Source organism: Gossypium hirsutum, chromosome D02 (assembly GCF_007990345.1).
Source record: "Gossypium hirsutum isolate 1008001.06 chromosome D02, Gossypium_hirsutum_v2.1, whole genome shotgun sequence".
Lineage (NCBI taxonomy): Eukaryota > Viridiplantae > Streptophyta > Magnoliopsida > Malvales > Malvaceae > Gossypium > Gossypium hirsutum.
The window spans coordinates 51276589-51288914 of NC_053438.1; the positions used below are offsets into that span (position 1 = coordinate 51276589).

At 34.8% G+C, this 12326-nt stretch overlaps 1 non-coding gene across 1 annotated transcript; it reads left to right on the forward strand.

Annotated features, from left to right (window-relative positions):
* The first annotated feature begins 11960 nt into the window (after positions 1–11960).
* On the forward strand, positions 11961–12066 carry LOC121215152 (small nucleolar RNA R71). Its single transcript, XR_005910881.1, has one exon. It is a non-coding gene; the product is annotated as a small nucleolar RNA R71 (small nucleolar RNA).
* The last annotated feature ends 260 nt before the right edge of the window (positions 12067–12326 follow it).

Consider the following 12326-nt stretch of genomic DNA (forward strand, 5'->3'; position numbering starts at 1 on the left):
TTTGTTTAAAGGTGTTAATTGATTAAAGAATTATAATTGGATCGCCTTATTGAGTAAACTAGCCATACTAAAGATAGTGGGACAGTTGGATGCTTTAATTTCTTTTAATTATAATGTTTTATATGTTATTTTATTAATAAAATTAAAACATAAGTGAATATTCATCATCTTTGTTCTATTTTGGAACCGAATACCATGGAGTTAAGGATGAAGCTTTTGGCCATGGTGATTTTCACTTGCATGATCAAGATCGAATGAAAAGTCGAAGAGAATGGAAAATTACCAAAATGCCTCTAAACTTTGTCATTTCTGCGATTTAACCAAGTAAGTTCGTAACTTGGTTAGTACAATTAATTACTATTTCGATAAATTATTATCTATTTCTATATATGTGTGAATCAAATTTGTCAGATTGAAGGAAACGAATAAAACCAATGTTGAAAGACACACATGCAACACAACATAAAAATGTACAAGACCATGGTTGGACCATGGCAGTGTATATATATATGTAAGACCATAGTTGCGCTATGGAATTCTAATGATAAGACCATAACTGGGATATGGCACTATGAGCGTAAGACCATGGCAAGGCCGTGGCAGTGCACATGTGAGACCATAGTTGGACTATAGCATAATATGAAACGTGTATTGTGGTTTCAATCGTCTTTATAGTGCTCATCGAATATGAAAAGGGATGGTTTCGACCATCGATTAAAGAAAATGGATGGTTTTGACCATCGTTTAGCACACTTGTGTGAGCTCCGATAAGGGTTCTGATTGACTTCACTATGAAAAATGTGGAAAGGTATGATGTACCAATTATCAAAGTACGAATATTCATGATTATGAAATGTATGATTTAAGTGATGTTATGTTTATGTACCATATCTTACCATGTGATGATATTGCTAAATTATGTGTTTAATCACTAGCTTGTACCTATGGTAAATGTTATGTTTATGTCTTTTGTGTTATGCAAATGAAATGGTAAGTGTTCAGTATGAACCAAGACATGCGTGTATGAAACTTATTGAAATGGTGATACATGGAAAACATGATATGTTATGAAGAATGATAAATCCAATTGGATCATGCTCAAGTATAATGGTTATTTATGTTAAGTTCACATGAATTATATTCAATTAAGCTAACAAGTGTTGTTGTTGGTGTTTAGGCTTGTGCCAAGTTTATGATTGAATTATATCATGTTTAATCTTATTGAAATACATTCAAACGGTAAGTGCTCAATTGGTAACGTGCTTATGTCCATGAAAAGGTGGAATAAATCAAAGTATATAATTTCTTATGCAATGGTTGATTATGTAGTTGATTCCAAAAGAGCTATGTTTAAATGCACTAGCTTGTAGTCATGGTTGATGTTATGCTTAAAACTTGTGTGTTATGCATATGAAACGGGTGAGGAAAGGTAATGAAATGGTAAATTCATAATTGAAATGAAATTTGATGAAAATGGAGTAATGAGTTTGAATGATGTACTATATGTGAGAAATTTACGTATGCTATGCATAAATATACTTATATCATGGATAAATACACTAAGTCGGAATTGATAATGTTGTTTAGGCTTATGATAAGCTTTGGGAACGGAATGAAAAGAGAGTAAATTGAGAAGTGTATAATCTTATAGAAAGGTTGTTGATTATCTATGAAGTCCCATAAAATTCTATCACGTTATGAATGATTTGAGTTGCATTTTTACAGTTATGCTCTGTAACCCAATTTCAGTGACAGATATAGGTTAGAGGTGTTACAATATTGGTTGGATGGATTTATGGTTTACTAAATTGGTTGTTTTATGCTTGAATTAGTATGTTTAGATGCTTGGCTTGTAGGTACATGCTTGAAATGGGTGAAGGAAATGGCTTGATTTTGGCCAATTTGTTGTCCACACGGCCTAAGACATGGGCCTGTATCTCAGCTGTGTGTGACACACGGTCAAGCGACACGACTATGTGTCCTCTGTAGACTTTAAAGGTTGCAAGTCAGAGAGTTACACTAGCACGACCACGGGCTGGGACACGACCATGTGTCTGTATTTCAATTGTTACACGACTTGAGACATGGGGGTGTGTCTCAACCGTGTCAATCACATAGCTTGGTCACATGGCCGTGTGACCCTTGCAGTTCAATTTTTCTAAATTTTTCTTAAATGTTTCAAATGTTTTCAATTTAGTCCCGAATCATTTCCAAACTGTCTCTAAGGCTTCGAAGGCTCGAATAAGGGACAATATGCATGTATGTGACTGAGTTATGCTATGATTATATTCATATTGAAAATGTATTTTTTCATGATAATCTCTAAAACCTTATTCCAGCAATGGAAATGGGTAAGGGTGTTACAGTTGTGTTGGGTCATTGCTCAACGGTGACTCATCGTTGGTGGAATACAGTTAGGTGAGGTATTATTTCTAATAGATTGACTTGGAATTACTTTTTCGAAGTTTTTAAAAGGAAATTTATGGGCAAGGAGTATATAGAGGCTTGTAATCGTGAGTTTCTAGATTGGTTCAGGGTGATTTATTAGTAGTTGACTATAAGGCAGAGTTTGTGTGACTTAGTCAGTATGCTCCTAAGATGATACTTTCTGAGAGAGATCATTGTAAGAGGTTTCGATTTAGGCTTAATCGTAAGAATCAAGTTTATTTGGTTGCATAGAGTGTAGATATGTTTGATAAGTTAGTTGAGAGAGCTAAAGCAGTTGAAGAGACTTTAACTGAGCCGCCTCGTTCTATGGTTACTGAGTCTGGTAAGAGAGCTTCTGATTGTGCATCTAGTTGACCACCTAAGAGAGGGTGTGATAGCTATTGTTCTAGTAGGGGTGTAAGACGTGGGTCTCGACTGAGTCAGCCTAGGTAGCAGAGAAGTGTTGTGGTTAGTGTTAGGGGTTCGACGGGTGGTTCTAGATGGCCACTTTGTGCACATTGTAAGCGTTGGTATTCTGGTGAGTGTCGTAAGTTCACATGTGGTTGTTTCAAGTGTGGTTTAAAGGAATATTTTTTGAGGGATTGTTTAGTAGGGTAGAGGTTTCTTAGACTCAGAGTTTGGCACCTACTTCTGTGCCTACTAGAGGTCAAGGTCGTGGTAAAGGTAATGGGAGACCGGTTGGGTAGCGGATTGTTGCTCATACTGTTGCTTCACAAGTTGAGTCTAGAGGTCCAACTCGAGTTTATGTTGTGAGGGAGTGTGAACTCGAAATTATATAGGGTTTTTCTATATATTTTTACCACCTTTTACTTAATAAATGTGTTTATATTGTGTAATTATTATTGAAATAAGTGAATTTTACTTAATTAGTAATTTTAGACATGAATTTAGAAAGTATGTGAAATTATGCTTAATTATATGAATTTCATGCATATTTTATATTAATTCATGTTAATTTATTAATGTATGTATTTTTCACTATGTAGAAGGTCCATTGGAGACATGATTTAAATAAATAAAACATGGACATGTGCAAGTTATCTATGTGGATGGCAAGACCATGCAATTTAGGGCGTGAGGTTTACTACTTGACCCAATACAGAAGGTGATGAAAGATGGACATGTCTGCTAAGTTTTAGGTTAAAGAACCATCCAATAAGGGGAACTAAGAGCCCAAATTCCACACTGAAAGGTGGCTACCCATAATATGTTTTGGGATAATTTATTAAAGGTACTTATAGTTGGAAAATAATCAGAATTCAGCCCAACAAGTTCTCTGTTGAAACTGTCCACTCTATATCTATTTTTAGCTTGAATTTGAAATTCAAATTGAGAAGACTTGGTCATCCCTTATTCCTTGAAGCATGGCCGGCCACATAAGAGATGGAAGGAAGGAAATTTAAACCTATTTTTAGTAAAATCAAAGCCTTACCTTCACTTATAAATACCTTGCCATCCCTCATTTCTAAAATCATCACTCATCCCTCAACATTCCTCTCTCACTCGCACTAGTTTTCATCTCAATTCATTTTCCCTTTTTCCATTGCATAGACGTCCATCCCTCCTTCATTCTTTAGCCTCAAAAGCTTTGTCAAAAGCCGTCCTTAGCCAGCTACCCCTTAAACACTTTCCAAAAGAAGCATCAGTCAGAACGGAGAAGCACTTCCATTAGAATAGATCTGAAAGGCTGCTGAACTGAGTCAGTCAGAATAGATCTTAAAGGTTGTTGAACTGAATAGAGTTTATTCTTTCCTCTTGCTATTTATTTTAAACATGTTTCCTTTGAGTTTTATGTTTTTGACATCAACTATGAAGTTTTAATTCCTATATGGTAGGATGATTATATTAATTTAATGAGATTTATTTAATTCATGTTGACATATTTTGTGCCTCAGTCAATTATGTTTTCAATTAATATCATGATGCATTTCATTCATACGTGATTGGGTGCAGTCAGATTAACTAAGCGATCCTAACCAGACGACGGCTTGTAGACACGTAATTGAAAAGTGCAATGCCCAATTTAGGTCATTAAACCTGACTAAGTTGAGGTTCATAATATCTTTAGTTAGATCTATTATCTTACATGGTTTTTAGGTTCATGTAATTAAACTATTGCAAACGTAAATGTCTATGTGACCTTGCATGAATTCTAAGAAATCCTTAGTCTAATATGATTAGTAACATGCATATTTCATTAAGTAAAAGATCCGAGAAGACTTAATTGGTTTCCAAACCCATAAGAGATAGAGTTGCCATGGAAGTAATTCTGAACATGTTAAGCATGATGAAAGTAAATTGAATTAATTAATATAATGATCCTAGCCCATTTAATGTTGATTGTTTTTGTTGATAAAACCTTCATTCATACATTTAGTTAAATTGCATCTAGATTAAATTGCATTAGGGATCGCTCTTTGCATTCAATTAAATTTAATTATCACTATTTATTGAATTTTTTACATCAAATTATTAATTATAATTTTGCAATTAAATTGGTTAAGCTTATACAATTCCTATGGAGACGATAACTCCTTTTTACTTACTTATTACTTAAACAACTACGTACACTTGCGTAAACCATGTTACAAAGAGCCGAAGGATGAGGATTTGACTGATGTTATAGCAGGTACTTTCATGTCACAATCTACTCCATTATTTTCTTTGGTTGATTTTGGTTCTATTCATTTGTACATCTTAAGAGAATTGGTTTGTAAGTTAGCGACTCCTGCAGAGACTATTGATTTGGGTGTGAGAGTTATTAGATCTTTTGGTGATAGTGTTATGGTAAACAAAGTTTATTGTAGATGTCTTCTTATGATTCAAGGGCACGTTTTCTCTATTGATTTTATGGAATTTCCCTTCTATGGTTTTGATGTAATACTTGGTATGGACTGGTTAATTAAACATAAAGCTAAGGTAGATTTTGAGACAAAACGAATTACTTTGAGGAGTAGTGATAGGTTGGAAACTTTTTTTGTTGGTGAAAGACTGAGTTTTCTGTCTAATATGGTTTTGGCTTTGAAGGCTGAAAAGATTATGGGAAAAGGTTTTAAGGTTTATTTAGCTTATGTGATGAATTCAGTTAGTAAGGAGTTGAGAGTTCAGGATATTTGCACTATTAAGGATTTTCCTAACGTGTTTCCTGTAGAGTTACTGGCTTTGCCACCGGATCGTGAAGTTGAATTTGGTATTGAGCTCTATCTAGGTACTGTACCTGTGTCCATTGCACCCTATCGCATGGCACCAAAAGAGCTCAAAGAGTTAAATATTCAGTTTCAAGAGTTACTTGATAGAGGTTTCATTCGATCGAGTGTATCTCCGTGGGGTGCATCGATTTTGTTTGTGAAGAAGAATGATGGTACAATGCAGATTTGAATTGATTATAAAATGTTGAAAACGTTAACTATTGACCGCCTCTAAATGTACTAACGTCTAGAGTGTATATACTGTAATAAAATAGAGAGTTATGAGGTAGTATCTGCAAGTATACATATCGACTTGCAATATAGATTTTACAACGAAGTAGGTGAGTACTCCGAGGATAGTACCCAAGGGAGGCGAGTACTAAATCAATCTTAACCTAAACAATTAAATATCTAATTAATACTTTAATTCAGTTATAATACGATGATAAAATAAGAGATAATTTTAGCGTTTCTTAAATAAAATAACATAAAAAATTAAATTTAAAGTGATATAAAGAATAAAGTGAATCAAATCTGAAGATGGGTGATCAGCTCGCTTCAGCAATCCCAATCAATTGTCGTCTTAGGTTCCTCGTCAGCCAACAAGTCGCTACCCTAGAAGGATCTTCTCATCTTTCACTAACATAATGAGTCAACAAGGACTACTTATCTTCCAACCTCACAGTCTAGACTGGCTTAGGGTAAAGGTGTTCACGAATGGGCAATACCAATTTTGGGTTAATTCCCTTATCTTGTGCCGTGACATTGAAGGGAATTTCTCACTTTCTCTATTCTGCTCTCTATGTTGCGATATCGGATCTCCCATATTGCAACAATACATCCAGTATTGACCCGAAATGCCTTCTAATGGTCTCCTGCACACTTACAAAGTATGTTAGCTCTCCCTTAGGCTGCATTTGGCCCTTAAGGTTAATAAAAGGCTTAATGTCCAAATTTTATTGAATGTAAATAAGACAAAAGAAACTTAATTAAAACATAACGAAAATTCTTGTATTCAAGCTCCTCAAATGTGAAAACTAGTTTAATCTACTACACTAAATCATGACAGATCAAACTCCCACACACTTAAGTCATTGCTTGTCCTCAAGCAACATAAACAAAGATGAAAAAAATAAAAATGGCGAACCTTGAACAAGTATGGTACACGCAATAATTTCTGAGCATATGACTTGGGCATTTCATGCTTACTAATAATTTGAACATGATGAGTAGTCGACTTACCACTTTTGATCACAAACATCTAAGTTTAGTATGTTACAAAATGTACAAATATTATGGTTTTCACCAATATGAATCCATCAACAAATCATACAAGTAATTTGATTATTTGTAAAATACAAATAGTCATTTATGCATATGTCTAATATGATGTCCATTCATGTATGAGGATACTTAGGCCACATAGGGCTTTTCGACTTGTAACGTTCTGCAGCTTAGGAAATGTATGGAATTTAAAAATATTAAGCATCAAAAGGTTACAAACACAAAAAATATTTTGGCACATCGTATTTATCCTTATTCTTCCCCCTTAATAACCCGTACCCACTCACTGCCTTATTTCTCTTTCTCTCACCTTCCTTGTCTATCTATATATAGGAAATCATAACAAGACATAGTAAATACGGCTAGCCTATGAGTTTCAGTGCACTAATGAACAATTTTTTTTCTATTGTTGTGACTTTGTCACTTTTCTTTTTCAATATTTTTCACTCAAGAATGATTTTTGGCTTTTCAGGTACTTTTTCTATGCGTATGGATTTTCTTTTTGGATTTTTTTCTTGTTTTGCACTTTAGGCTAACCTATAATCCCCATATCTAATCTTTCCCATTTCACTCTATTTTTACAACCTCCTCCATGATGTACTCACTTAACTCTCAATATGTACGGCTAGACGTCTATAATCGTGTAGTGTAGGACCAAAGAAAAAAGGCAAATACAAATTGATGTTTCCAAGCTTGGGACTTATAATGTGGTTCATCAAGAAGTGTCAAAGGCTCAAAAATTGGTAGTAAAGGTGAAATATAAATAGGATAGCTTTTTGGCTATGGATGTGTTCCAAACAATGCCTTAGGTCATCCCTAAATATCTCAACATACACAAATTTAATCAACCAAACAAATACAAATTCAACTATTTATCATTCGTACTAGCATGCTCAATTCCTTTTTATTTTCTATATCACTTGGTACAAATGATAGCTTAATACCTATTTACAGTGTAACATATAGAACTTTAGTAGTCTAATAATAAAAAATTTTAAATCTCCTATCATCATGCCAATTTTATTCATAAACACAAGCAACTTATATACATACTTTTAACCAATCACTTGTATTTCTACAAGATCAAGCACACCAAAAGACAAGAAAAAGAAAAAAATTAAAATTTAAAAACAACCTATGTTACCCCTACACTTTAGTTGACACATTGTCCTCAATGTGAAGCCCATTAAAAGATAAGGAAAGATGTTAACTGATTGATCGTGATCGTTTTAACTGCTACTGGTGGGTGCTTCCTCTTTTGATCGTATAATGTTCGGATATGTTTTTGTCTCCTTTGTGTTGGGTTCCTACATAGAAAGTTTCAACAGAATGAAAATTACTAAAATCTACTTATTAATCCTACTTCTACGAAGTCTAAATTAAAATTATCCAAAAATTAATACAAGTCTTTATAAAATTAAAAAAAAAAGTTTAATCATCCTCCTCATCATCCATCTCTTCATCCTCGTCATCACCCTCTTCTTCTCCTTCTTATTCGCTTTCATATGCTTCTTCATCTTGGTCCATATTTGCCAACCCAAACACGTCAATTGTATAATTGGGAACCCGAATGTTGTTTTTCCTCGCAAATTCTTGAAAACACAGTCTTGATTCCTACATCTACTGAATCATCCAATCTAACTTTGGATGACTGCTCTCACCATCTTCTTGTTGAACTCATGCTAACATTTGTAACGAGGTAGGAATAGCTGTTGTTTCTTGTTGTTGCTTGTTCCCATCTTTTATCTATTTGGCCTGTAGCTTGATGTATTTTTGGTACAAGGTGTCCCCAATAATGCTTCAAGATGGTTTTAACAACTGTTACGTGAGGGTCATGGGTATACCCACCTTTATTCATAAAGGCGTCACTAGATAGGGAAAGAACACTCCCACCTTCTGCCTACAAATGCATCATCCCATGTTCTGATCAATCCATTTGCCAACACAAACCTATTTTTTCTGCAAAATAGCATAGAGTAAAACTGCTCTAAAAGTATTAATGTTAGAAACATTTAAAGCAAGTACAATTCATGTGCAAATGAATTGAAACCACATCTTAGCTTCAGGAAACATAATGGCTTGATGAAAAGTCACTGGGATATTTATACCTCTACAATAGTTCCATTCACCCCTTCCTTCAGTTGAAAATTTTATAATACTATCAATATCTATGTCTCTAAAGTATTCTAAGTCAATTTCATCAATAAAGTCGTCCTCATAGTATGAAGCATTATAGAAGTCACAAATTATTCGAGGGGTTACACATACCTCTTTCCCTCGTGCCAATACTGTATCCCATATATGACCTTTAGTATTTCTAGACTTGTGGTCCCATAGAGATGCATAAATTTCTTGTACAATGGAGACCATGAAATTATCATTTGGGATCATCTAGAAACGTTCCCATCGATGGTACCTGACCAAATGCCATATTTCTTTACACACGATCATCGATGGATCAAATCCCCTCTCCTGAATGAAAGTTGTCCCTTGAAGTTCATTGAAATACTTTTCAACATTTGGATTTGGAAAATTAGAGGGAGTTTGAACCATCGATGTCTTCGTTTCTATAGTTAGCCTAACTTTCTAGAAGGCATTGTATTTCAAACTTAAGCAAAGAATTCAATAGAATAATAAAAAGTTTGAATTTTGGAACCCTTAACCTTAAGTATATAGTCGAAGTTCATTTGAACTCCTTGCTTTCCCATGATGTTCCCGTTCCTCGTTGCACCGAGTATGATTGAGAAGATTGTGAAAGGAAATTTTAGAAAAATAGGGGTTTGGGGTTTAACAAGTGTTGAGAGATTTGAGAAAATTTGAGGGATTAGGGTTTGAGTAGTGTTTTAATTAGGGGTAAATATGAGTTTAGATTATAAAATAGGGTTTTAATGGTTTAGAAATTGAGTAAAATTAATCTTTAAGGCATTAGGTTGCGCAATGGGTCGGGTCAACCTTGCTAAAACTTGTAGTGATGTCGCGATAAAGAGGTTATGTGTCGCGACATCCTTGACAGTTTACCGATGTCGTGACATATTTGCCAGTTTGGAGATTCTCGGGGACTGTCAACTACGTCGTGACTTGCTATTGTGATGTCGCGATAACGATTTTGTTTTGGCCCAAAACTCTACCTTAAGGATGTAACAATCTAAGGATAAGCCTACATCAAATAAAGATTAAAATCTAAACTACAGGGTTAGTTAGCTATACAATAATTTACAAATATCATGCAACAATTCATAAATTTTAAGTTATATTGCCATATTTATCCAGTAGTATTGCCAATTCACCCACGGATGATCTTTTTATTCTATTAGCATTCGTTCACCATCTGTCATGTCATTCTACTATTGCATATTTTTCCCGTTTCTTGAACCTTTTTATTCTTTTTGTACTCATAAAATGAAGCATTTCCTTTGATCTGGGGACGTCAGAAATAGATAAATTTTTGCAATGCTTCCCTAATTTCCTCTTATTTTCCTTGTTCAGTTGATACACATTTGAAGGTTTCAGTCTCACCATTAATTTTCATTGTGAGCTCATTTTTCTCTTAATCAATGGTGGATCTAAAATTGGCCAGGAAAGGTCTTCCTAGTAAGATTAGTATCTCACGATCTTCCTCAAAATCAGTGCTACAAAATCTGCAAGAATAATAAAGTTTCTCACATTTACTAACACATCTTCTAGTACCCCCTTCGCTTGTATTGAAGACTTGTCAGCCAATTACAATGTTATTTGAGTTGCTTTAAGATTCCCTAACCCGAGTTTTTTGAAAATTTATAAGGGCATTAAATTAATACTAGCTCCTAAATTGCATAAGGCTCTATCAAAGTGAATACTCCCTATTTCTATGGGAATAGTAAAATTGCCCAAGTCTTTCAATTTTTGTGGTACTTGTCTGGAAATGATTACACTACAGGAAGCACTTAAGTTAGCATGTTCTCATACCTTGATTTTCTTATGCCTTGTCATCATCTCCTTTAAAAACTTAGTGTACTTAGGAACCTTCTCAATTAACTCGATCAAAGGTAGGTTAACATTTAAGGTTTTAAACAAATTCAAAAAACTCACCAATTCATTCTCGTCCCTCTTTTGTCTTTGTTCTAATCTTGATGAAAATGGGAATTTCGTGATTTTAGCATATTTAGGTGTCTCTTTTCATAGCTCAGCCGCTGGAGCATTCTCCTCCTCTTGTTCAAGTATGTCTTCCACTTCTAGGGAATTGTCTTAAGGTCCATCAGTATTATCCATAGTTACCTTTGTAGGTATTTCTAGGCTACTCAGTACCTTGCCCGATCAGAGTGTTATAGCTTTCACATGCTCTTTACCTTCCCTCCGTGGATTATTAATGCCTATGCCAATTTGTCTTTGAACATCGTCCACCATGCTCATCACTTGGCTCATTTTATCCTCGAGCTTAGTCAATGTTCTTATTGAATTGGTGCACTCAAACTCGACCTGTTTGACATTTTTTCTCATTAATTGCATCTCTCCCTCAATTCTATCCAGACGTTGACCACATGCAGTATAATCACTTGGGTTGGTTCTATCTTGAGGTTTCTACAAATAAGGAGGTTGGTAATTAGTATTTTTAACTTGATTTGAATTGTTACCTCCTCATTGGTTTCCTCCCCATCTCAAGTTCGAGTGATCTCTCCAGCTGAGGTTGTATGTATTTGAATAAGGTTTCCACCCCTATACCCAATATAATTTATATCCTCAGTAGGATTATTGATATAATGGAAGAGTGGCTTGTATCCTCCATGCATAGACGGTGTCAAAGTAGATTAAATACGATTGTTTTTATCCACTCGTTGCTAATACTTATCATCTTCTTGAATAGCTTTGACCGTGGCGGGTTTCTAGCCATATATTAATAGTTCAGTTGGCCACATACAGGAGTTTAATGCCATATTTTCATTAATTTCATACGCATCCTTGTATGTCCTATTCATAAGGGCTCCTCTTGCTACTCCGTCTAATCTAAATCTTGTGTTTGCATCCAACTCATTATAAAATATTTACAATCTCATCCACTCAGGAAATCCATGGTGCAGACATTTTTGAATCAAAATTTTGAAATGTTCCCACACCTTATAGAAGCTTTTCCCTTCCATTTTTCTAAAGACAACAATCTCTCTTCTTAATTGGACTACTTTGCTTATCGGGAAAAATTTTGTATGAATTTTCCAACAAGTTCATCCCAAGTCGTGATCGATCCTGGAGCCTGCGAGTCTAACTAAGAAAAGGCATTATCAATCTAGAATTTGTATGGCATAGTCCCTTAGAGTTCTCTCATTTCGGGCCATATGCACGTTTACGAGTAGTTATGGTGCTGCTAGGTTTCCTAGGGCGTTATTGTCAGCATCGTCGAACAATAGATTGTCACGTGGTACGTTACCTATAGCG